Raw genomic sequence first — 26721 nt, forward strand, 5'->3', positions numbered from 1 at the left:
GCACACAGGTCTCGCATGGAGGCCCAGTTAAATTAAATAGCGGAATAGAAAATATGATCCAAAAAAAGTGTATGTATATCACACGTACACAACCACACTGGGCCCCAATTACTATTGTTTGTACCCCTAAAAGGCTAGATGAGGAGTAGGGGGAGTATGGAACAGGCAGCACCCTCAAACCTTCAGAAGTATGAGATGAACCCCAACAACTTGGAAAGGTGGATCTCTCTCACACGTACCAACACAGACTATCCCCCAATTTAACTGATCCCCAAAGGTTTTTGATTAAATAGCGGAATAGAAAATATGATCCAAAAAAAGTGTATGTATATCACACGTACACAACCACACTAGGCCCCAATTACTATTGTTTGTACCCCTAAAAGGCTAGGAGTAGGGGGAGTATGGAACAGGCAGCACCCTCAAACCTTCAGAAGTATGAGATGAACCCCAACAACTTGGAAAGGTGGATCTCTCTCACACGTACCAACACAGACTATCCCCCAATTTAACTGATCCCCAAAGGTTTTTGATTAAATAGCGGAATAGAAAATATGATCCAAAAAAAGTGTATGTATATCACACGTACACAACCACACTAGGTCCCAATTACTATTGTTTGTACCCCTAAAAGGCTAGATGAGGAGTAGGGGGGGTATGGAACAGGCAGCACCCTCAAACCTTCAGAAGTATGAGATGAACCCCAACAACTTGGAAAGGTGGATCTCTCTCACACGTACCAACACAGACTATCCCCCAATTTAACTGATCCCCAAAGGTTTTTGATTAAATAGCGGAATAGAAAATATGATCCAAAAAAAGTGTATGTATATCACACGTACACAACCACACTAGGCCCCAATTACTATTGTTTGTACCCCTAAAAGGCTAGATGAGGAGTAGGGGGGGTATGGAACAGGCAGCACCCTCAAATCTTCAGAAGTATGAGATGAACCCCAAAAACTTGGAAAGGTGGATCTCTCTCACACGTACCAACACAGACTATCCCCCAATTTAACTGATCCCCAAAGGTTTTTGATTAAATAGCGGAATAGAAAATATGATCCAAAAAAAGTGTATGTATATCACACGTACACAACCACACTAGGCCCCAATTACTATTGTTTGTACCCCTAAAAGGCTAGGAGTAGGGGGAGTATGGAACAGGCAGCACCCTCAAACCTTCAGAAGTATGAGATGAACCCCAACAACTTGGAAAGGTGGATCTCTCTCACACGTACCAACACAGACTATCCCCCAATTTAACTGATCCCCAAAGGTTTTTGATTAAATAGCGGAATAGAAAATATGATCCAAAAAAAGTGTATGTATATCACACGTACACAACCACACTAGGCCCCAATTACTATTGTTTGTACCCCTAAAAGGCTAGATGAGGAGTAGGGGGGGTATGGAACAGGCAGCACCCTCAAATCTTCAGAAGTATGAGATGAACCCCAAAAACTTGGAAAGGTGGATCTCTCTCACACGTACCAACACAGACTATCCCCCAATTTAACTGATCCCCAAAGGTTTTTGATTAAATAGCGGAATAGAAAATATGATCCAAAAAAAGTGTATGTATATCACACGTACACAACCACACTAGGCCCCAATTACTATTGTTTGTACCCCTAAAAGGCTAGATGAGGAGTAGGGGGGGTATGGAACAGGCAGCACCCTCAAACCTTCAGAAGTATGAGATGAACCCCAACAACTTGGAAAGGTGGATCTCTCTCACACGTACCAACACAGACTATCCCCCAATTTAACTGATCCCCAAAGGTTTTTGATTAAATAGCGGAATAGAAAATATGATCCAAAAAAAGTGTATGTATATCACACGTACACAACCACACTAGGCCCCAATTACTATTGTTTGTACCCCTAAAAGGCTAGATGAGGAGTAGGGGGGGTATGGAACAGGCAGCACCCTCAAACCTTCAGAAGTATGAGATGAACCCCAACAACTTGGAAAGGTGGATCTCTCTCACACGTACCAACACAGACTATCCCCCAATTTAACTGATCCCCAAAGGTTTTTGATTAAATAGCGGAATAGAAAATATGATCCAAAAAAAGTGTATGTATATCACACGTACACAACCACACTAGGCCCCAATTACTATTGTTTGTACCCCTAAAAGGCTAGGAGTAGGGGGAGTATGGAACAGGCAGCACCCTCAAACCTTCAGAAGTATGAGATGAACCCCAACAACTTGGAAAGGTGGATCTCTCTCACACGTACCAACACAGACTATCCCCCAATTTAACTGATCCCCAAAGGTTTTTGATTAAATAGCGGAATAGAAAATATGATCCAAAAAAAGTGTATGTATATCACACGTACACAACCACACTAGGCCCCAATTACTATTGTTTGTACCCCTAAAAGGCTAGATGAGGAGTAGGGGGGGTATGGAACAGGCAGCACCCTCAAACCTTCAGAAGTATGAGATGAACCCCAACAACTTGGAAAGGTGGATCTCTCTCACACGTACCAACACAGACTATCCCCCAATTTAACTGATCCCCAAAGGTTTTTGATTAAATAGCGGAATAGAAAATATGATCCAAAAAAAGTGTATGTATATCACACGTACACAACCACACTAGGCCCCAATTACTATTGTTTGTACCCCTAAAAGGCTAGATGAGGAGTAGGGGGGGTATGGAACAGGCAGCACCCTCAAACCTTCAGAAGTATGAGATGAACCCCAACAACTTGGAAAGGTGGATCTCTCTCACACGTACCAACACAGACTATCCCCCAATTTAACTGATCCCCAAAGGTTTTTGATTAAATAGCGGAATAGAAAATATGATCCAAAAAAAGTGTATGTATATCACACGTACACAACCACACTAGGCCCCAATTACTATTGTTTGTACCCCTAAAAGGCTAGGAGTAGGGGGAGTATGGAACAGGCAGCACCCTCAAACCTTCAGAAGTATGAGATGAACCCCAACAACTTGGAAAGGTGGATCTCTCTCACACGTACCAACACAGACTATCCCCCAATTTAACTGATCCCCAAAGGTTTTTGATTAAATAGCGGAATAGAAAATATGATCCAAAAAAAGTGTATGTATATCACACGTACACAACCACACTAGGCCCCAATTACTATTGTTTGTACCCCTAAAAGGCTAGATGAGGAGTAGGGGGGGTATGGAACAGGCAGCACCCTCAAATATTCAGAAGTATGAGATGAACCCCAAAAACTTGGAAAGGTGGATCTCTCTCACACGTACCAACACAGACTATCCCCCAATTTAACTGATCCCCAAAGGTTTTTGATTAAATAGCGGAATAGAAAATATGATCCAAAAAAAGTGTATGTATATCACACGTACACAACCACACTAGGCCCCAATTACTATTGTTTGTACCCCTAAAAGGCTAGATGAGGAGTAGGGGGAGTATGGAACAGGCAGCACCCTCAAATCTTCAGAAGTATGAGATTGTGTTCACTGTACCCCACAAAGATTGAGTTCACTGCACCCCACAATGATTGTGTTCACTGCACCCCACAAAGATTGTGTTCACTGCACCTCACAAAGATTGTGTTCACTGTACCCCCCAAAGATTGTGTTCACTGCACCCCACAAAGATTCTGTTCACTGTACCCCACAAAGATTGTGTTCACTGCACCCTAAAAGGATGTTGTTCACTGCACCCCACAAAGATTGTGTTCACTGCACCCTAAAAGGATGTTGTTCACTGCACCCCAAAAAGATTGTGTTCACTGTACCCCCCCAAAGATTGTGTTCACTGCACCCCACAAAGATTGTGTTCACTGCACCCCAAAAAGATTGTGTTCACTGTACCCCCCAAAGATTGTGTTCACTGCACCCCAAAAAGATTGTGTTCACTGTACCCCCCAAAGATTGTGTTCACTGCACCCCACAAAGATTCTGTTCACTGTACCCCACAAAGATTGTGTTCACTGCACCCCAAAAAGATTGTGTTCACTGTACCCCCCCAAAGATTGTGTTCACTGCACCCCACAAAGATTCTGTTCACTGCACCCCACAAAGGATTTTGTTCACTGCACCCCAAAAAGATTGTGTTCACTGCACCCCAAAAAGGATTTTGATCACTGCACCCCAAAAAGGATGTTGTTCACTGCACCCCAAAAATGATTTTGTTCACTCCACCCCAAAAAGATTGTGTTCACTGCACCCCACAAAGATTGTGTTCACTGCACCCCAAAAAGATTGTGTTCACTGTACCCCCCAAAGATTGTGTTCACTGCACCCCACAAAGATTCTGTTCACTGTACCCCACAAAGATTGTGTTCACTGCACCCCAAAAAGATTGTGTTCACTGCACCCCAAAAAGGATGTTGTTCACTGCACCCCAAAAAGGATGTTGTTCACTCCACCCCAAAAAGATTGTGTTCACTGCACCCCACAAAGATTGTGTTCACTGCACCCCAAAAAGATTGTGTTCACTGCACCCCAAAAATGATTTTGTTCACTGCACCCCAAAAAGGATTTTGTTCACTGCACCCCAAAAAGGATGTTGTTCACTCCACCCCAAAAAGATTGTGTTCACTGCACCCCAAAAAGATTGTGTTCACTGCACCCCACAAAGGATTTTGTTCACTGCACCCCAAAAAGATTGTGTTCACTGCACCCCAAAAAGGATGTTGTTCACTGCACCCCAAAAAGGATTTTGTTCACTGCACCCCAAAAAGATTGTGTTCACTGCACCCCACAAAGGATTTTGTTCACTGCACCCCACAAAGATTGTGTTCACTGCACACCAAAAAGGATTGTGTTCACTGCACCCCAAAAAGATTTTGTTCACTGCACCCCAAAAAGATTGTGTTCACTGCAGCCCAAAAAGATTGTGTTCACTGCAGCCCAAAAAGATTGTGTTCACTGCAGCCCAAAAAGATTGTGTTCACTGCAGCCCAAAAAGATTGTGTTCACTGCAGCTCACACACAGAAAAATGGATGTGGATCACTGACACCTGCCTATCTCCAATCCCACACCACACAGCAATATCGATTGTAGTTTGTAGAACACAGTTTCCCTAAAATTCAGCAGACTCTGTCCCTAACAGGATTGAGAAGAGATCGTAGATCAGGATTGAGTGCAGATTCACCCCACCCCCCACACAGCAATATCGATTGTAGTTTGTAGAAGACACTGACCCTATAATTCAGCAGACTCTATCCCTAAAATGCCTACAACTCGCCCTGCCTAAACACTCCGACCTGTCCCTCAATTCTATCCGGACACAAATGGTTTTTTCCTGCCTATCTTTCCCTAATCAGCAGCCAGCACATTGATGTGTGCTCTGTCCCTTAGCTAAGCAGCAGAATGACGCTGCTGCGGCGGCTGCCTCGAACTTATAAAGACTTGGTCACATGCTTCAGACGGCCAATCACAGCTACTAAGACATTTGCAGGCATGGCTGGGATGGCTTAAGGCACACCAGTTAAACGATTGTTGATTGGCTGTTGAAAGCCCGCCATGAAAAGAGCGCCAAAGCATGCAAAACCCGGAAATAAAACGACCGAACGCGGATTTTTACCCGAACATACAGTAAAGTGTCCGTGTCCGTGTTCGGGTAAAAAAAATCCAATTATTCGGTACGAACACGAATAATACAGTCCGTGTTCGCTCAACACTAAAGACTATCCCTTCCCTTCACACCCCCAGAAATGGCCTTCCCCTAGAACCTCCCCTCTCCTCCCTCCCTGAATCCCACTCACTAAACCTCAGATTTTGTGGCAGTTCTGAGTGGAGGTAAGTCCTTACTTGGTTGATGTTTCATGTAACTTAACCCAAGAAGGAGCTGAAGATAAACTACCCCAGATTCAAACTGCCACTGAGAAGCAGGCACAATTGAAGCTGCAGTGATAAGACCAGTGATAGTCACAAAAATGGCTTGTGTCAACGAGATGGGAAGTGAAAGGAAATCTCTTTCCTTCAATAGAGTTTTATTCAAATTTGATTTTAACAAGAATAGGAAAATAAACAATTGTACAGAAAGTTCCAAATGTACATTACAAGTATCTCAATATATAGTATTCAAAAAAAGAAAAGGAATGAGTAAAATCCGGTTGACCATATCAGATAAGATAACCTATATACACTGCAGATAGAAATGTTATTACCTTACAGGGGTACATATAAGGAGTGATGACTTTGAGTTGTCTTATCGAATGGAAGAGTGTCGGAATCTGATAGATGACGGCCACGTTCCATTTGAGTTTGCAGTAGGGTATTGGTAAGGTGGTGCTGATCAGAGGAAGAACAAATAAGATTTCAAAAATAAATCTCTTGAATGGGTTGAACTGAATGGACTTTTCTTCCAGTGCACCTAATTTGTTTATATTAGCCTTTTTCTCCTTTTCTTAACCTCATGGTAAATGGCAATCATCTCCCACTTTTTTACCATGAAAATGAAATTTAAAAAGATTTTTATTTATGTGCTTACCATTTTAGTGTACCTGACCTCTGTCACCAGGGTAAGGCGTGGCTCGGTTGGCAAATAATATAGACTGTGGATCTGCTGGGTCCAGAAGCCTTTGCTTTTTCTGTACAAAACAGCAGTTGTGTCCTTGTGGAAAATAAATAAATAGATTTAAATTATTTATAGCTTGGATATTTTATGCAGGTGATGTAAAGATGCTACTGCTTCACTCTCCATAATAAAGGTATTTAAGATGCAAATAGAGTTGAATAAAATGAAGATGAGAAAAAATGCCTTGCCATACCATTTGTGTTTTGAAAGAAACCTTTTCGGCAGACGATAGCTGCTTGGTGATTTTTAGGCAATATTCAAATTGCCTTGAAAGCTTCAAGGTCTTTCTCAACTGAAACCTATTTCAAATTAAAGCCAGTTGGACTTTATTTACCTTTAATTTATATTCTTTTTGCCTCTGTTTATTTATGTATTTCTTGCTACAATACACCATTCATTCTCAGTCAGCTGAAAGCCCGTAGATAGCTTTATTCATCCAAATTTGCCTTATACCTAACTATCTACATTGCCGGGCCATGTACAAACGTCTGTCTTGTGTAGCCTGACCATATATTCTTAGGTACACAGGGAAAACAAATCTATGGGAAAGAAAAAAAATATTATATTTCTGTATTGCATTTTTTGACATACTTCCCAGTGTCAAATGGAATTTTACTAATACTTCTCTAAGCTGGCCATGCCGTTGACAAGACTTTTGCTTATTACCATATCTGGTGTTTACACAAAATAATTGCATCACATAATAAGCATCTGGAATACACTGACAAGATGACACACTCCCTTACTTTATTACTGAAGAAAAAGGCATTGTAATTCATTGAATAGATTTTAGAGGCCTAAAAAGCAGAGAAAAGAGGAGCTAATAGGACAGAACAGAACTAATGTCTCATTCAAGAAAGCAACTTCAAAATGTGATCTGTGGTTGAAGATACCTCAAAGTACGAGCTGCCAGCAAATCAGAATGCCAGAGGGAGAGAAAATAAACAGCACAGAGAAAACAGACTTTGCATGGCTGAATTTAATGAGCAATTAGGCAAGAAATAAAAAAAATAAGGAAAATATAGTCCATACTGTTGAGAAACCTAACAATACTTACCTGAGTTTAAACGTTCCCTTTATAATAATAAATGCTGCAAACATGTGCTAAGCGTTCCATGCTCATTAAAGACAAGAAGATACATTTGTAAATAAGTACGTGGTATAAAAGACTTTTTTCTCATTATTCTTCAAATACCACCTTATTTTAATAAAATGATGCACTTAAAGTCATATTTTTATGTACAGGCAAGTTTCCTTTTAATTGTCAATTTATTTCCGAAGTGTCAGAGTGGCGTCTCTGTCAGTAAAATGTACCTATTTTATTTTATCTTGCTTCTGAGACTGCAGGATTTCTGATGCTTCTTCATATTCATGTGCACATGCTCATGGGCATCTATTACCAGGCAAATGATCACTCTGTATGGCAGTTTTTATCTTTTTTTTCATGTTGATTTAGTTTGTTGTAGGTGAACCCATATTGGTGCCAAATACAAGGCAGAGAGAACTGTCCATAATGCAAAAGAGCAGTCAGCAGATTATTTTAATATGCTAACCAAACTGATTTTTGTTTTACTTAGTGTTAAAGGGCTAATAAATAAAATGTCTAGTGTTTCAGGAAGTCACACTGCATATACAGTATATCTTACAGGAAGAAATAGAGTCCATTGATGGAATCTAAATCTACAGAGAAATCTAAAATAAAGGTCAAAACTGGTCAGGGGGTGCATTTTAACATCTTTATTTAGTTAATTTAACTGGGTTATGTTGTCATCTCTGATTTATCAAGCTTTCTTTGCCTTTGCAACAGGCAATGCAAAACTTTTATAGGTTAGCGTCTGGTTGCATTAAAACCAGTAGGATTCTGTATGAGGCGGAATCAATTATATTCTATTTTAAGATGAAAACTGGAATCTCTTTTACATAGTTTTCTGTTCAAAGCATATATTACATTATTTAGCTCTTAAGTCCTTGCAGTAATAAATTGCCTTCAGCTCTTTATCTCGCAGTGCAAGCCCAGTGCAGAGTGCAGTCCACCAAGGGTGCAAGGGATGGCTGATTTTTCTTTTTTTTTGTCAAAGCAAGTTTATTGATGAATTGTATAATGCAGAAGTTATAAAATGCATGTCAAAAAGGTACATGTATACACCAAATCAAAAAGAGCTATATGTAGAGTGATCATTATTATTGTAATAAAAGCACATAGATTGTTATAACAGGAATGGACTTGACACTCAGGATCATCGAGAAAGGAACAGAAATGGAAAACAACAAAGAACAGATAAAACAGTAAACCAAGTATAGCACAAACATAAAAAGTATAGAAGTAGAGCCTCACTAACTATTGAAGTTTTAGAAGAGGGTAGGTGGAAGTAAAAGTATAACAACATAAGACATGAGTGGTGGTTATTTCCATGTAACTTAAGATCAAACTTTGGCAAATTTAGTCAAGGTATCCTGTATAGGAGTACACCAATTTTTTTTAAAAAATGATAGTAATATTGATAAATGCAAGCTATTTATCCAGTGCTGGGGAAAGTTGGGCAGCCATCAGAGTACTATTATTTTATTTATATTAAAAATAACAAATGTGTTCTGTGAAGAGTTCATTAATGATATCTGGTAATGATGATATCTGGTAAGCAAAGCTTGGAACAGGGAAGCCCATGCAGTCATAAATAAATGTAATAGTTTGTACTTAGAACTAATTCAATATAGGATATCTCCAAAATAGATGGTAGAAGGTGGCATGTAGAACACCACATTTAGGACATGGTAGGTTAGTTGAAATCTAACACAATCTCTCTCTGGTGTTAGGCATGCACAGTTCATAATATATCTTCGACTACGTCTCTCATTGGGACAGGGGGATGCCTGTTTTGGGGTTTCTAAGGCCCTTTCCATTCCTCTAAATCTAGTGTGGGCATGTCTGTATTCCAGGCATGGAAAGATTTAGACATTGGGTAAGGATTAAAAAATAGTTATAAATGTCCCAAATTAGGGTCTCATGCACAGCTGCTGTTTTTGGCATCAGACTTTTTTTTTCTGCAGCCAATATATTCCCTAGCATGTTATCCTATGTGTCCATGCACACATAGGCTGTTATCAGCAGTTTTTGTCAGGAGCATTTTTTGGCTGGAAAAAACCCAGAACTAGTGTATTTTAAGAGGAGTTTTTCAGCTGTAAAAATGCTCAAACTCTGATAAAAGCTGTAAAAACAACAAAAAGCACAAAAAACTACTGAAAAATGTGGCTATTTGACATGTATTATTATTTTATTATTATTATTTAGGATTTATATAGCGCGAGCAGTTTACGCAGCACTTTACAATATAAAAGGGAGACAATACAGTTACAATACAATAAAATACAAGAGGATTAAGAGGGCCCTGCTCAGAAGAGCTAACAATCAAATGGTTTATCAATGTTTTTGAGCCATAAGCCTTTGTGGGAGTATAGTTTTACTAAAAAAGCTAAAAAAAATGCTAGAGCTGAAAAAAGCTAAAAACGCTGAAAAACGCTACTGCAAAAACGTTGAAAAACAAATTCTACAGCTACAGCTTTCTACTGGTGTTTTAATATCATCCAGTGTGCATGAGGCCTACGTTTTTTACGAACCTTTAGCAGGAGATAAATAAAGGAAGAGACTGCAACCATGATAAGTGATCGAAATTGGTGTTGTAAAATGTGTCATAGAAATAAAAAAGTGTATCTCTGTGCTGTGGTGGGGCGGCAGCTGACACAGATAAGTAATATACCAAACTTATAAATAATCTTAGGAAAAAAGTGGGTAGCGCCAAAAGTGAATGAACAACAGTGAAATGTGAATACTGTGTTATAAAAGGACAACAAATCAAAATAAAATCCCAAAAAGTGCCAAAGTGAAAAAAATGTATATATATATATATATATAAGTCCAAACTTGGATGAAAATCAACAATAAAAAAACAATAAAGTGAAAAATATATGTTTAAATGCACAGTCCCATGATAGGATCAGCAATATAAATTTATTGGTGAAAGTAAAAAGTTCAGTGCAAAGATGTGCACAAAAATTAGCGGTGACACAGGGTTTCACTTTGAAGAGTAAAGAAGTGCTCCAGTACAGTGTTCCAGAATCATCTACCGCACCTCTGTAAAATGGACAATCACCGGAAAAGCTGGCTGCCGTTACAGACACAAACACTCATTCAGTGTAGATCTGCCATCTGTTCTGGGAATGAGGAGACACTAGTGCTGACGTCAGGCCACCGTCCGATACCGGATCTGTAGTGGCACCCATTGTCATATGGTTCATTTTATTTTGGCTTTTAACATACAGATCCAAAAAATACTACACTATGGAGACTTCATCTTGCTCCCGGTGAGCTCTATTTACCACAGTTACATCTGGATGGTGCGAGTTGCTGAACAGCCTTCTCCACAACAGATGATAGATTGACACTGAGTGTGTGTTTGCTGCTGTAACAGCAGCCAGCTTTGCTGTTGAGTCTCCATTTCACAGGGGTGCGGTGGATGATTCTGGAGCACTGTACTGGATCAATTCTTCACTTTTCAAGTCACCACTAATTTTTGTGCATATCTGTGCACTGAACTTTGTACTTTCACCAATACGTTTATATTGCTGATCCTATCATGAGACTGTGCATTTAAACCTATAATTTTCACTATATTGTTTTTTTATTGTTGATTTTGATTCAAGATTGGACTTATATATACATTTTTTCACTTGGACTTTATTTTGATGTGTTGTCCATTTATAACACAGTATCCACATTTCAGTGTTGTTCATTCACTTTTGGCGCACATACTTTTTCATAGGATTACAGTGTATCATAGATACAAGTGAAATTGGTCACGCTTTTAGGGATGTTTTGATTTTAAGAATTGGTAAGCAGCAATTCAATATTGTGTAACAGTTGTCTCAGGAAGAGAAGGCCTGCTTTGAAGCAAAGCTGCATATAGGGAATGGCAAGGACTTCAGGGTGTTAGGGATAAGTGCAAAGAGGGGAGTAGAAAACATTGTAGATTAGAGGGTCAATCTAGAGGATTTGGCCCAAATTAGGTTCAAATTGGGGGGCTTGCCTAATGAGGGTATTACCAGCATAAGGTCATACGGTGTTCCAGGTCACCATTTTAGGAGTTCATAAAGCAGGTTAAAAGGAGCTTGTGGGGAGACAAACCCCAAAAATGTGGGCTTATGGGTAATTGTGTGTATAAACCAAAAGCTTGAGTGAAACAGTTGAGCCACAAAGTAATAGGATTGAAGGGAGGGAATTGCCAATCCTCTCATATTTAATGGGTTTTAGAGTATTTTGTAAGCAATCTAAATGTGTTCCATAGAAAGGGCAGAATGATAGATGGTAATTTTCTGACGATTTCCTTGGGGAAGGTAGACAGGGGATTAATGGACTATGCGCATACATTTTGGAAGAATACACATTTAACTAAATCTATAAAGCCAGCTACAGAGAGTAGTGGTTTAGACCAGGCTTTACATTTTTATTGCATGAAGGTATGGGGGTAGTTACATTTGTAATGAAGATATATGGGTCTTTGATCATTTTAAACTCTAGATACTGAGTAGATAAATATTGGACTATGTATTCTTCATAAAGATCTATTATTTTGGTCTGTGAATGGATGGTTAGACCTTTAATTTGAGGGTGGGCACGTATTTAAGAGGCCAGTGATCCAGTAGACTAAGTAAATAACCAAAGGGATAGGGTGTAGTTTTTAAATGTACCTCAATGAAGGCAAATGGTGAGTGATATCGAATCATTAGTACAAACCCTAGCCATTGTGAAATGATAAAGCTATTTGTCCTTATAAGCAAAGTTGTTCCCAATACCAAACCTGGTAGATTACATACAAATAGGACCATTTGATAGAATAAAATTACTTTTGGGCATCTAAGGAGACTATAATCCTGCTACCTCTGTTTGAGTGAAGACGTTGTATTTTTTAAAGACCTGTTTAGTTTTAATGAGGGCACTTTTGCCTGTCATGCAGCCCATTTGCTCTCGGTGAACAAGAGAGTATGTGATCTGGCTTAGCCTAATGGCATTATAGGAAAATTAGCCTATATGACTCACAGTATCTGAGGTCTTTGGCAGGCTTGGAAGAACAAGCCTCTGAAGGAGAAGGTGACAATTCATCCCACTTTACAGCTTCATTATACATTTTCATTAGGTGTGGTTCTGGAATGGAGACGTAACACTTATAAAATCCAGTGAGTAAACCATCAACCTGAGGAGTTTTACTAATTGGAAAGGATACTAAAGAGTCAATAGTCCTGACCACAATAAGAGCAGAGTCTAAAAGGACAAGCTGGGAAAGGGGTAATCTAGGAGTGGTCATTTATTAAAGGTTAATGTCTGCATCAATTTGAGCTGAAGTGACTGTAGAGGCATTAAGATGACTATAGTAGTTACAAAAGGCTTGATTCACATCATTGGCAGCTGACACAAGTTTCCTTTGAGAGTCATAATGTAGGGTTTTGTTGATGTGCCACTTTAAGAATAAAATGTCAGTAGTTTATTTTTTTTTCTCCCCTACTCGTAAATCTTTAGTTTGTAAAACAAAGGCCTGGGCTTTTGAATTTTCAGTGCAATGCATTTTATGCTGAAAAAATGCCTTTTGCCAGGCTTGTCCTGAGGCAGATGAGGGGGCAATACTTTAATATATAGATGTGGTGTTATACCTGCTTAGAGCTAAACCTATTATGATCTAAAAATCATTTTTAGATGGCCTCCAATGGGAGATTAGTACATTTATCAGGTTGGACAAACAACCTAGATTTTCTTTTTTTTTTTCTCATTAAGGTTTTATTTCATAGTTTCATAGTTGGTAAGGTTGATTAAAGACATTAGTCTATCCAGTTTAACCTGTGTGGGTGTGTGTTTATTGAAAATCATAAAGCATAATGCAATATGCAAAGTGTCGGTATAAACAACAAAGGGGTTTTAAAGAACAATCTTCAATTATATGCAAAACCAAAAGAGTACAAACATCTATTTATCCATTTAACAATAATTGTGTCAATATGTACTGTTTAAAACTAGGAATGAGTATAGATAGACACAATATGGCAATATATGAATGTGCTTTCATATTTCATATAAGAGATAAAATGTTAGCCTGTGTGATAATGCAACAGCACACCCACCACACGTGCAGTATGGTTCCAGCCTCTTCTCCACATCATCAACATACTCTAGGGACAGAGAGGTAAATCCTTTGTAGCAAAGAAGGTATGCAGTACATCTAAGAGAGAATCTTATATCCATTCTCTTGGGTAGCGACATTGAGCAAGCCCTTATGAATATGAGTGCAAATGCACTCCCATTCTTCATCAGTGAAGCTTTGGTTCAGCTCCTTCATCCAGGTCTGACATGAAGTAGAAGTAGAGGCCGAGGGGGCATCTAATAGTGATGCACACAGGGTAGATATAACATATCGCTGTGACGATGTTCTGGTACACAGGATTTTAAGTGGCATGAGAGGCCTAGTTCATAATGTGGATGAGCCCTGAGGAGTCAAGAAATATCTGATTTAGAGATAGCTCAACAATGGTATGGTACACGGTTCAATCAGTTTGTTAAGTACATCCAGAAAGAAGAGTGTACCACGGCTGAAAAAATGCATTGTGAGAACATCTCTGTGTGGCCAGACCGTGTGCAAGAAATGTGCCAACATACCTGGGGTAAATGCAGCACTGAGACGCAAGGGTATCAAAGGGCCAATATAGACAGGACCACCACTTGATCAAAACATTTTTATGGAAAACATGAAGTGAAGGGCCTATTAATGGGTGAGATTTCAACATAAGTGAGGCCTGGCAGGGTAACAGCCATTGCAAAGTGCATAGGTGTAGAACTGACTAGCAATGTTCTGGGAAAACCAATCCTTTAACATGTGCATGAACATTCCAATCCACCAATCTGGAAATTAAACATGCCCTATAGTAGCCATAAAGTTCTGGCAAGCCAATGCCTCCCTAAAGCTTGGGTAAAAGTGAGATGGGAGTATTTAATTAGCAGTTTATTGCACCAGAGGAAAATAATGCGTTCCCTCTTAGCTAACTACTTTTTCTGCTCCTCAAGATATTGCTTCATGTGTTACATATGCCCACCCTCAAACCCTCAAGGAGATTCAATATCAAGAAAGGCTTTAAACTATTCAAATCCAATACTTTTTTCTTCTCTCTACTCCCTACCCCCTATGAATAAATATATATTTATTCAATTTCCTTTAGATTTACCTTCTATTATGAAGTGCAAGGGCCTGCCTGATTGCATACAAATTGAAAATTTTAGACGTGACCTCATTTTATATGGTTTGAGTAAATCTAAAGAAAATTGTACTAGAAAATTGTATAATGTATGACCAGGGTTAGAGATTGATTTCCACTTTGTATGGTCTTCTAACTGATGACTCATCATCAGACAAATTACTTCACATGTTGAAGTGGGAATGGTATTGTGAAAAGCAATGCTCTCCACAAGAGTGGGACACAATGCTTTGTAAACCTCCGTAAATATACTAGATCGCTAGATATCTGTTAGGTTAACAGCTCTTCAACTGCCATGATGCTGCACATTTTATCAGTTATGACACCAGCCTTTGGATGGTTTGATAGTTTGGTTGAGAATGTCAGCAAATGTGACAGTTACATTCCTGCCATGAGCTTAAATAGATGGGTTTACTGACACTTTAAGGTGTTAACTAGGTAGTACTATACTACAAATAAACTCCCCCAAACATTTCCAGAAGTTTCGCTCCTTAGCCTATATATTGTTGAGTTATGAGAAATTGAGACCCATGTGGCAAAAGATTTCAGAAATCTCCTCTTGACAGGTAGGGCATTTAATTACACTCACTAAAGTGTACTTTACCTGCTCCAAAACCCGTTTCCCATCACTTAAAAAGGAATCCACACTATGGGGTTGATTTACTAAAACTAGAGAATGCAAAATCTGGCACAGCTGTGCATGGTAGCCAATCAGCTTCTAAATTCAGCTTGTTCAATCAAGCTTTGACAAAACAAATGTGAAAGCTAATTGGGTCATTGCAGAGCTGCTCCAGACTTTGCACTCAGTTTTAGTAAACCAATCCCTGTATGTGTAGTCAGACAATGGACTATAGCTCTAAATTTGAAGTCTTCCAAGATTATTTTCTCACAAATTATGACAGAATAGATGCCATAATTTTGATAAAAATAATTTTTAACAGTCTTTTTGAACAATTCTTGGATAAATGGGATATATGGTCTTCTAATGGACATTTATTTTTAGACTGATTCTATGTATGACCTATATAAATCTAACTGCTCTGACTAATTTGAGATATATTTTCTTATTATTTTTTCTTTTTGTTTCACCTGTTGTTCCTTTTTTTTTTTTTTCGGTATCAAGGCAAGGTATCATTAAATAAGCTTTATTATAAAAAAAGTTTTGACTGTATTATCACGTTATTATAAATACTTACCACTTGTTTTACCTAGGTGGAATGTTAGTTCCATGATACCATTTTAAAAATACTTGTTTTTGTATATACTAGAACTACGGGAGATAGTCCCTAAAGTGGTCTGGAGTGGGGCCTAAGGTGCAAAGGTCCCGCAGCAGATGGAAATAAGGAAAGGAAAAGGGGGAGAAGAAGGAGAAAAAAGGAAAAAGAAGAAGGAAAGGGAAAAGAAGGGAAGGGAAAAGGAGGAACTGGAAAGTAAGGGAAGAAAAAACGGGGGGGAAAAGAAAAAAGGGAAGTAGGAAACAGCAAGAAGTGGTTGAGGGCTAGTGGGATTTTGAAGGTACCATATGACAAGTAAATAACAAGGTAATGTATAAAAAAATTAGAACATTTATTAGTAAATTTAAAATTTAAAAGCGAAGTGAAGCATACAACATAGTACAAATAACATATAGAGCAGTGTTTCTCAACTCCGATCCTCAGGGCACACTACCAGGCCAGATTTAAAGTATTACCTTGGGGAGATGCAGAATAGAATATTGCAATCACTGAGCAGCAAATTATATTACCTGTGATGTATTTCAGTTTTTTTGCAAACCTGGCCTATTAGTGTGCCCTGAGGACCGGAGTTGAGAAACACTGATATAGAGGATAAGTGTACAGGATGTACAGGCAACAGGCATATAGGTAAATATGTTCACAAGTCCGATGAGGGTACATCAAACAATTCCCGAATTGTTTTTGTTTATGTCTAATGTGTATCTTCTGTATGCTATTACTAGCATAAGCAGTTTTTAAACAAAAAAATATGGAAGTGGTATGATCTTACAGATATTCTGTTCATTTCAGTTGTTTGTAATTGACAGATGTCTTTATGAATCCAGTAATCAAGAGTTAGCCACATGTCCACCATTTAGAATGTTAATAGCTGGCTCAGGCCTTAGGACCTAAATTAGCATGTAGTTGCCAGCAAGTTTTTGACGGGCTTGTGTGCAGACCACGGGGACCGTTTTAGCGTTTCCAGCTTCATTAGCTGGGGTCTGAGGTAGTCCTATATGGATGGTTCCACACTGTCTATAAAAAAAGTGTCCTTTCTTAGAACAGAGGGATTATGTTTAATCTCTAATAAAATCCAAAATATTAGTTATTGGAAAGGAACAAATTCTTAATGAATACACATCTGTATGCACTAATAAAAAAGAATGGCTTGGTTGTACAGAACCATCTGGGGAATGACAAAATGGGCATATGTGGCCTGCTTATGGCAGTTACCTAGTGAGTGCACTCATTGCTAATGGGCTAAGCCAGGTTTCTCAGAAATCATATCCCTAACCCAGACATCAGAGCTTGCTGGTCCATATAACTTTTGAAGAATGCCTACCTAAGGGATGATTGCCAAGGGTTAGAGTCCAGCCTACATCCATACATCAAAATTGAGCAGGAGTTAAAAAGAACATTGTCATTTATCTGGGAATGTATTTGAAAAACGGCAGTTGCCGAAATTCTCAGTGTGCTTCCCACCAACAGGATAAACAACACCCCAATGGTAAAATGTATTTCTATATTTTTTTCTTTTTCTTTCATATAAAATAGACACATTTTTGTATGTCTTTTGTCTTTCTTGTATTTGTGAAATGTGTTTACCTTTGTACACATTCCCATGCCCACTTAGGGGTATTAAGTTATAAAGTGAATACGTGGCTTCTGGTCCTTACTAAGAATTCATACTCCTAGAGAGAGATTGTTGTACTGTATTACCAGTCTCTCTGTACTTATGTGCCAAAATATCAGCTATTATAAGTCTTGTGTCTGGTGTGTGTGTTAGTATATATGGACAGTAGATAAAGTGATTGCACCATGAGTATAGTTAGCAGGAATAGCTCAATGTACAATGCTGCTCCAAAATCTTTACAGTGTGCTGGATAGTGGTACGTTGCAAGGTTTGTACAGTATAATCTGCTCTAGATGTATAGTACATTTAAAGTTTTGTAGAGTAATAATTAATGCCCAATAGATGTATGCCCTAAATGAGTCCCATGCAATCAACACTTTAGCAGCAGTACCATTCAACTCACTCCACTCCACAAAAATGAATTAGGTGACAAAGGCAAGTCTATCGTAGATAATGCTAAAGCTCCCTATGGTCATAGTTAAAGAAAATTGAGTATTTATGTCCACAGAGGAGTAGAGGTAGGAGTAGGAAGCATGTGATCTTGCACCAGGCTACATATGATATTGAAGTCTTAGATCCATATAGGAATAGAAGGGAACTGGAACACAAAAAAAGAATCCTGCGTAAAGTACCTGGGAGTTGAAGGGAGGAGGCATGTATATAGCCTAAGCAAACAGCAAAATAATTATGCATAATTGGAAAAAAGTAGCTTTAATATATATATCTTCTGGCTGAGCATGTATGATTTCTCTTTTCCTCCGGAGGCATTAATGAGTAGTCCTTACTGCTGCTCTAAGCAGCATTTATGTAATGACATGTGAGTGCCATTCAGTGCAGTAATACTTAGAGCCCACGCTATATGATGTTGCCACCCCAGGGGATGGGTTTATGGCAGCTTGAGTTTAGAGGAAGAAGGTTGATTATTGCTAGCTGGTATTTAATCTAAAGGGCTGAGGACATTTAATTGCAAAATTATTATTTTTTTTTTGGGTATTACCATTGCTAGGATATCAATTGTCTTTTTTTGTTGGCGTTCTGGTTTAAGCCATTGTATTTTTACCATCTGATCAGTGCACTTGATTGAATTATAGGTTTCATGAATCCCATAATACTCATTGTCAACAGTGCATATCTTTCCTTCTGATTTTCCATTTTTACCAGCCCCCTTTCTTTCTTCATTCCTTTATTCTTTTCTAGATTTTTGGAGAATGGGATGACAGATTGAGGTCTATGCACTGTTACTTGTAGTGTATGTGTAAATGCCACTATTGAATCAGAAACCTTATTAGTGTATTGTAGTAGTCAAGAAAATAATAAAAATTCTAATAGTGATTTTTAGAATGAACACTACAAATGGTTAATAGTTTTATTTTTCAATCATTAATTATGTCCTGCTTGCACAATGAAAAACCAAACGTCACTCTGTAATAGATAAAGTAACACACTGAAACCTGAATAATTATGCTAAATGTTTACTATGTATCTTAATTAGTAATTCTGGTGAAGATATATTTTCATATTACAATCTTATTATTCTGGTCTGTCATCCCTTGCCGGAGATAATTCATGATTTTCATTTACATTGTGCATACCAGCTGCTGCAACTGCATTTCTCTGAGGTTTAGCACCCTACTTTCATGAGAGGTCCAGACAAGGTATTGTAAAGGGTGTATGTTTAGATCAATGAATACTGAAGTGTCCTCTGTTGACCATACTGTTATATCGGTTTGTGCAAATGCAAATTATCCAATATTTGTCTTTCTCCTCCGAGTGAAAAGCAATTTCAGTTAAAGTTAACAGGCTGCTTGGTATCACTAAAGTAAATCAGTTCTGTATGCTTTGTCTTTGTAGACTTTTTTTCTACAATTATGATAAGGGAGGCAAACAGGAATGAACAGTGGGCTCTACCATTGGTGCTGCTTTATCAATGTGTTACTGCATCCGTTATTTAGAGAACACTATGCCTCAGTATCTGATGTCTGTCATGTAAGCATAACACATCTCAGATTAAATGGACATTGATTTTGAAAGAGTGAACAAATACAGGCTAAAGTGGCTCCTTGAGACAGACTTAAAGTTTTACTGCATGCTCAGCTTGAATGAGAAATGGTAACAAAAAGCAACATGATAAATACTTGAGCATAGTGATCCCAAAAAAATTGCCACATCAGCATTTTTATCGGAGATAAAATAATTTACAGGATAAGCCTCATGGAGATTACTGTATATTATTTTTAGTGAATTGTTGGGAATCTAAGCTGAAGCATATTGTTGCATTAAGAGTATAAAAGTAGTATTGCAGCACATTTAATGGCTTATTATTTTTTTTTTTTTTTGAAAGCTGGGATCTATAGAACACTGAAAGAACACATACAATTTTTTGCTTGACTCAATGATCCTCCCTACTAAAGGGAAACATTAGCAAGAATAAGGGCATCACAAACATCACTAAGATATGCTGCTGTATGTATTCTTTTTAGCTAACACTTTGCTAGTTGCTCCTTTGTATTGAGCCATTGGGCTCAAAACAAATTCATTTCTGAACAAATGGAATAAGGGCTTGAAGGAAAAGTGTTATGAAAAGAATGGTCTGATTACTTGTGTTAACATTTCATATCAATTATAAATAGAAGCATGTGACATTATAAAAATAATATTCATATCAAACCAAGCTGTGCCGTAATATTAATGTATGTTGATATTATTTTCTTGTTAACATATATTCCTTCTTTCTTAAAATAATGCCAAAGAATTAGGGTGGCTATAATGAAACTATTTAACTGAGCCTCCCAAGGACACAATAGTAAGCAACTTTGATGATCATATAGGAGAAATCTCTGTGATACAAACATGCACCACCACGTAGTGCAAGCCTAGCCTCTTATAATGAATGGGTTCAAACATGTTTGAGTTTGGGCAGTATTTAAGTACTTCTCATTCTTAGACCCTTTTCATAAGGATGCCTCCGTGAAGCTGGATCTGCTTGCTCAGTGAGGGATCTCTCCGCTGATCCCCACTGAGTGGGCAGATGACAGGTTCATGCCAACTTCACTGTGCAGAGCAGACACGGACGCAGCCCACTCTTTTCTATGGGGCACCCGTCCGATTCCATCTGATGCCATCTGATCCACCAGACAGATGGGTCCACCATTCACCTGTTTTTGGTAGACAGGATTGGATTGAATGGCAGCAGGTGCCAGCAGACATGTGTAAAGTTAAATTTTTGGATACATGTGTCTGCTGACATCCGCCACTCATAAGAAAGACTAGAGGGTCCAATCAGGTTCACCTGAAAAACTGATAGGCGGAGATGATCAGATCGCCTGTGTGAAGGGGGCCTTAAGCTGGCTACACATACTGTACATACAATTTTCTTGTTCAATTTCCTTTAGATGTACCTTCAACTATGTAGTTCAAGGGCCAGCCGCCAGCCTGATTGCATACAATTTGAAAGTGTTTAGGTTTGACCTCATTATTTTGTTTTGGTGAATATAAAGAAAAATTGTACAAGAAATTTGGATGATGTGTAAGCAGATTTAGTGATGCATCTGCTAGTTCTAATTGTGCAGACAACCTTGAACACTTAGGCTTGGTTCACACTGCCACAACTTGGGATCTGACTTGTGAGACCCCATGTCACTTGACATGTGAAATCCCATGTTAGTCAATGAGAGCTTAGCACTACTAAAGTCTCTCCAACTTTAGAAAAGGTACCTGTACTATTCAAGGCGACTTCTATCCGATTTGTGCCCAGTGACTTTAAAGTGATACTAAAGTCTAATTTTTCTTTAGTTAAAAATACCAAACATGTTATAATAACCTGCACTGAGCAGTAGTTTTGCACAGAGCAGCCTAGATGCTCCTTTTTTCAGGTCCCTCTTCGGTGCTCCTGGCCCCTCCCTCCTGTTGAGTGCCCTCATGGCAAGCATTCCATTCAGGCACAGAACCATGGTCTGGCCCTGCCCTTCTCTCTCCTCATTGGTTGACTGATTTTGATTGACAGTAACAGGAGCCATTGGCATCACGCTGCTGTCTCAGCCAATGAGGAGGGGAGTCCTGGGTGGCTAAAACAGTACAACGTAGGTTGAACGTTGTAACATTGCAGCATAGAACAAACAGTAAGATTTGAAGTGACTACATACCTGCTAGTCGTATACAGGAGGGTCCATAAAACATGTGTAAAGGGATGGTTGGAAAATACTCATGATACTCAGTAAGGTATTGGGTTTTAACCATGTAAAATTCAAGTTTCAATTGAAATTCAAAATTCAAGTTCAAGTTCTGGACAGTAGCTCAGACGCCTGGCCTAAAAGAGTGTACTATCATGGGCCTAGTAGTTTAAGAAATAAAAACACGGTAGTAGGCAAGGAGATGCCTAGATATCAACAGTTAAACCAGAATATACTTGCTTAAGTTTGGGGCCTGCACTTTGAATCAGTAATTCCAATCTCTATGGAAGTATTTTAGCCTTCCCAATTGGATTGCTAAGCAATGCTCATTGGTGGATTTAAGGTTCATCTGAGATCTAACATCTAAAATATTAGGTACCAAGGAACCTCTCCACTTCCTAAGCTTTAGCAATCTGGCATTGAATACTGTAGAATATGAATGACCATGGGTCTGAACTCTGTTAGGAAGATGTCTTTTCCTATACTGAGTTATGCCATTGCAACATTAGGTTTAGTCAAGCACCCAGTGACCTCGGAGATGATCAAGTTTGGGCAATCCCACAAGGTATGTTTCAGGGTACCTACTCTTTGACTTCCTCTCCAGCATAGATCATATTCTATTTTTGTAAATTTTGCTAAATTAACTGGGGTTAAGTACCACCTATGGGCAATTTTTGGGGAGATTTCTCAGAAGTTTTTGCATTTAGTATAGAGTAAATTGGAGACAAATGGCTTTTTATCTTAATGCATAGAATTCGTCAAGATAAAAAAAAACCTTCTGCCTTACAACCACTTTAATGTAAGTTGCCTCCAAGTTGGATGCTTGTCTTAATTGCTGTGATCCGACATTACAGGAAGATTACCCAGGCATTCTCTGAAGATGCTTCAAAGTCACTTCAAAGTTGCACTGAAGTTGCACTGAAGTAACAATCAACTTCCAGGTGAAGCACAGCTGCACCAGCTTTTCTCTCCAGTTTTAGTAAAGTATTCCCTAAATTAAGCTAAAAGACATCCACAGAGCTATTAATCATCTTTCTTTTTTAGGAAGCCATAATCATATATGCATTAGTTTGATTCCCTATTCCTTAATATCTTTGCTCTGGTCTGTTTCAATCTAGGCACACTTGATAACAGAGACTAGGTTAGGTACGGAGTGACATGGGTAATAATGCTCAGGTGCACATAACCTAAAACCATGAATCTCATCACACTGTGCACATTAGTTGGTAGCATCAGAATTCATACAGTCTATTCTTGATGTTCTGCACTATGTGCATGGGTTGTAATAGTTGTACACATTTTTACTTTCTACTGTCCACAAAACAAGCCCTAACCCAATTTTGTGGTTTTGGTTTATTTAATCACGTTTAATAGAGTTTCATCTAATAAAGCAGTAATTATCATTTTCAAAAAGGCTGGGTCTAGCAAGCCAAAAGTTCATTACATACAGCATCCTATGTGATCACTTTTAAAGACCATAACATTTTCATTATTGCTTGTATAATGATATTTGTGCTATCTGTTGTGGAAATGCAATCCTTGAATCTTTTGCGTTGTTTGCATATATTAAGTATGGCCAAAAGAGCAGTAAGGAGCAGGTACCTGGAATTTATAATTCTAGTCCCAAAACTTAGAGTTAGGAAATTTCTCTGAGTCCAGGCATGTAAATAGTTATTTCTTAGCAGACTAGAGGCAGAACAAAATGTGAAAATAAAAGAAAATATTCCATTTGTAGCTGACAGATCTGGTTATACATATCTTATCTTCATGAAAATACAGTAAGCTGATGAAAATATCCTTTTCTATTTTTCAGCATCTGTTGAAAATTAATATTTTCAATACACTGAAGATTAAGGGTATCTTTATTGTCGACTGTGGGTGATCTTTTTTCAACAATGTGACCCTGTAATGTGTTAGATGTTTCATATTAATCTTGTTATCACTGTAATTTTAGGGGCTGTTGCAAACTGTATGGATTTCCAGCATACCCTGAGAAATGAAAAAAGCCTATTCTTTTACAAAATAATTATGCTTTCAGCCTAATCATAGGTTTGATGAGTTAGGTTTTCAAAACATTCAAACAATTCTCGATAGACAGTTTTAATGTGTATTTACTCAATTCTGTCTCTATGCTGTGTGATATTTTTTGTTTCCGCAACCCTTTATCTTATTTAATATGCAGTTGCATTTGCATATACTGTGAGTAAAGAACTAATAGGCACTTAATGGTAATCTGAGATTTGTCAGGAGAAAATAATAGACTCAGCTGAGTTGTAAGTGAGGGATCAGCGTTTTATCGGGAAACAGCCATGTGGGTAGCCAGCTTGCTGCCATTTTATTTCATAGAGTAGCACAACTTTGGAGGCACGTTTTACCGAATATAAAGGAAATGCGCTGCTGCAGTACCTAGTGTCAACTGTCAACTTGCAGCAGCTGGAGAATGTAGAGGCACAATAAATAGAATGTGATCTCTCTCTAAATGCCATTAAAATATAAATATATGTCTCCAAATGAAACTCCAAATGAAACATCAAGCTCATTGTATAAAAATGGTAGTAGTTGCTCTGTTCTGTGCCATGTTATGTTTTGCTGTAAGGGCTAAACATGATAGGAAACATATATCACTGATAAGTTAGTCATTTTTGGTTACCTTTAAAATATGATTTTCAGAAGACTACTGTATATGAGCAGCCATAATGTGGCTTGTTGACAAGTAGAATGATCTTAGGCACCGCTAAATAACTGTAAATATTAACGAAGAACACTAGAATGTGCTATTTACAGCTAAATGACCACCTTATATAAATCAAATAAATTTTTGGGAAAATGGAAAACTTTTCTTTGAAAAAAAATGTTTATGTGCCCCCTTCCCCCCCCAAGCTCTAGCATTACACATGTCGCATAATGTGTGTGGTCATTGCTTCTCCTTAGCATATTGCAGAAACGCCCATCCAAACCTAGAACAAAAAAAGCTTAGATGTGGCAGAAGCATTATTTCCTCAATTTCATGTGTTAAGCTGGGTACACAGAGGCCAAATGTTGGAAGACAACGGCTAGTTCAAAAAATAAAACATTTGGCCCATGTGTTTGCCGGTCTGTCTGACGTGCATGCTGGAAAACCAGCATCTGACCAACTCCTGATGGGAGAGAACGCTGGTTGGAGTGTTCTGGTGGAGGGGGGGGGGGGGCATCCTCCTGTCACAACACAACAGCTCAGTGGGGGAATCACTGAACTAATGCTGAACTAACCTCCCATGGTTTGTACAGCGCCTCAGATGGGAGTCGACAGTTTGTTTGTTTTTTTGTTCAACCCTGCTTTAGTCAAGGCGATACAATGATGAAAGTAGTCACAGACTAGCATTTTTACCACTGTAATACTTACACCCAAGTGGTCACAGACAACTGACTTGTGCTGAACGTATGGCATGGTTATATAGGTTTGTTTAACCTCTGTTTTGCTGATTGCATTAATGTGGTGCCAACTAGGCAGTGTATATAAGGGACTGCTGTATGGGCATGGTAGTCTTTCCATATTGCCTGCTGCCTAATGCTTTGGTCCTTCATTATTGTCCAGTGGAGGAATAAAAGTTCTGTAAGCAATAACACCAGTGCATGTAGGCTTTGTCTCATTTTTGTATCATATATATATATATATGTACTTTCAGCCAAATGTTCAAATAAGCCTTTATATTACAGGAAACCACATTTTAACAAATAGGCATACATTTGACTCACCTGTACAAACATTTGTTCTAAAAGTATAAACTATAGTTTAAAAATACATTTCCAAGTTGAATTCTTCTTACAAATAAATTATGAGTTTATTTAGTGATTTCTGCTAAAGGACACCAGCATTTAGAGGATTGTAAAACCATCATGCCTAACCTCCTTCTATTTGCTTGGCTGGCTCTGTTATAAGTACTTTCTTAGTCACTGACCTGGACATGGAGCAAGCATGCAGATCAGAAGACTCAGAGTAAAGTCAGAACCTGCATATTTTTCAGGATCAGTGACTGAGAGTGTACTGAAGCCACTGGATCATTGTGAAAGCCATTCAACTAGCATTTGCATAGGGCTAGAGCAGCAGTTACAACCTCCATATTCTCTCAGAAAAAAGTGTAACTCTATGTTTTGGGTAACCAATATATTAAGGGGCTGATTCATCAAATCTGTAGAAAATAAACTGTGCACAAAGTTGTTACCATTAGCCACCAGTCTGATTGGACAACAGCTTCAATTTCTGCTAATTTTTGTCTTTCCAGCATAGATGAATGAACCCATAACAATCACAACTGTCAAATAAATAAATAAATCATCAATTCACTAAGCTACACCAATAATTATTTGCCATAAAGTTTTTTATTTTTAGCAATGTGAGACGATTATCACAGTTGCATGGCAGAACTTAACAGTAATTGTACAAAATAACACATGCACTACAGCTTATTTACAGCTTTCAATTTTTCTTACCACTGCATTGAAATCTATCTTCTAAAAAACTCCTTGGAGTTTTAAAAGAGGTGTCTCAATCACTTGCTTGTGTGCTAGACAAATGAGTCATCATTTAGAAAAGCAGGCATATGGCCAGTTTGCTACAATGATTGACAAGCTCTGCATTAACTTTATCCTTACCAAAAAACATCTCCTTCTGAAAGGTTTAACCATTTTGTAGGGTGTATGCAATAACTTAAAAGGAATCTAAAATACACTATATTGTCAAAAGAATTGGGATGCCTGCATTTACATGCACATAAACTTTAATGTAAAAAAGTCCAGAGATAAAGTCCATATAAAGGCAAACAGCACGTCTGACGAAATTTTCTGTACAGGTACCGCTTACCAAAGGCTAATAATAAATAGGCCCAAAGATT

The 26721-nt window shown here is 38.3% G+C and overlaps 1 protein-coding gene across 1 annotated transcript in view; it reads left to right on the top strand.

Moving 5' to 3' along the window:
• LOC309552099 (teneurin-2-like) overlaps positions 1 to 26721 on the top strand; it is a 1659581-nt gene that overhangs the window by 145309 nt on the left and 1487551 nt on the right. The window lies entirely within an intron of this gene.

This window comes from Pelophylax lessonae (genome assembly GCF_965119305.1).
Source record: "Pelophylax lessonae genome assembly, chromosome: 4".
Lineage (NCBI taxonomy): Eukaryota > Metazoa > Chordata > Amphibia > Anura > Ranidae > Pelophylax > Pelophylax lessonae.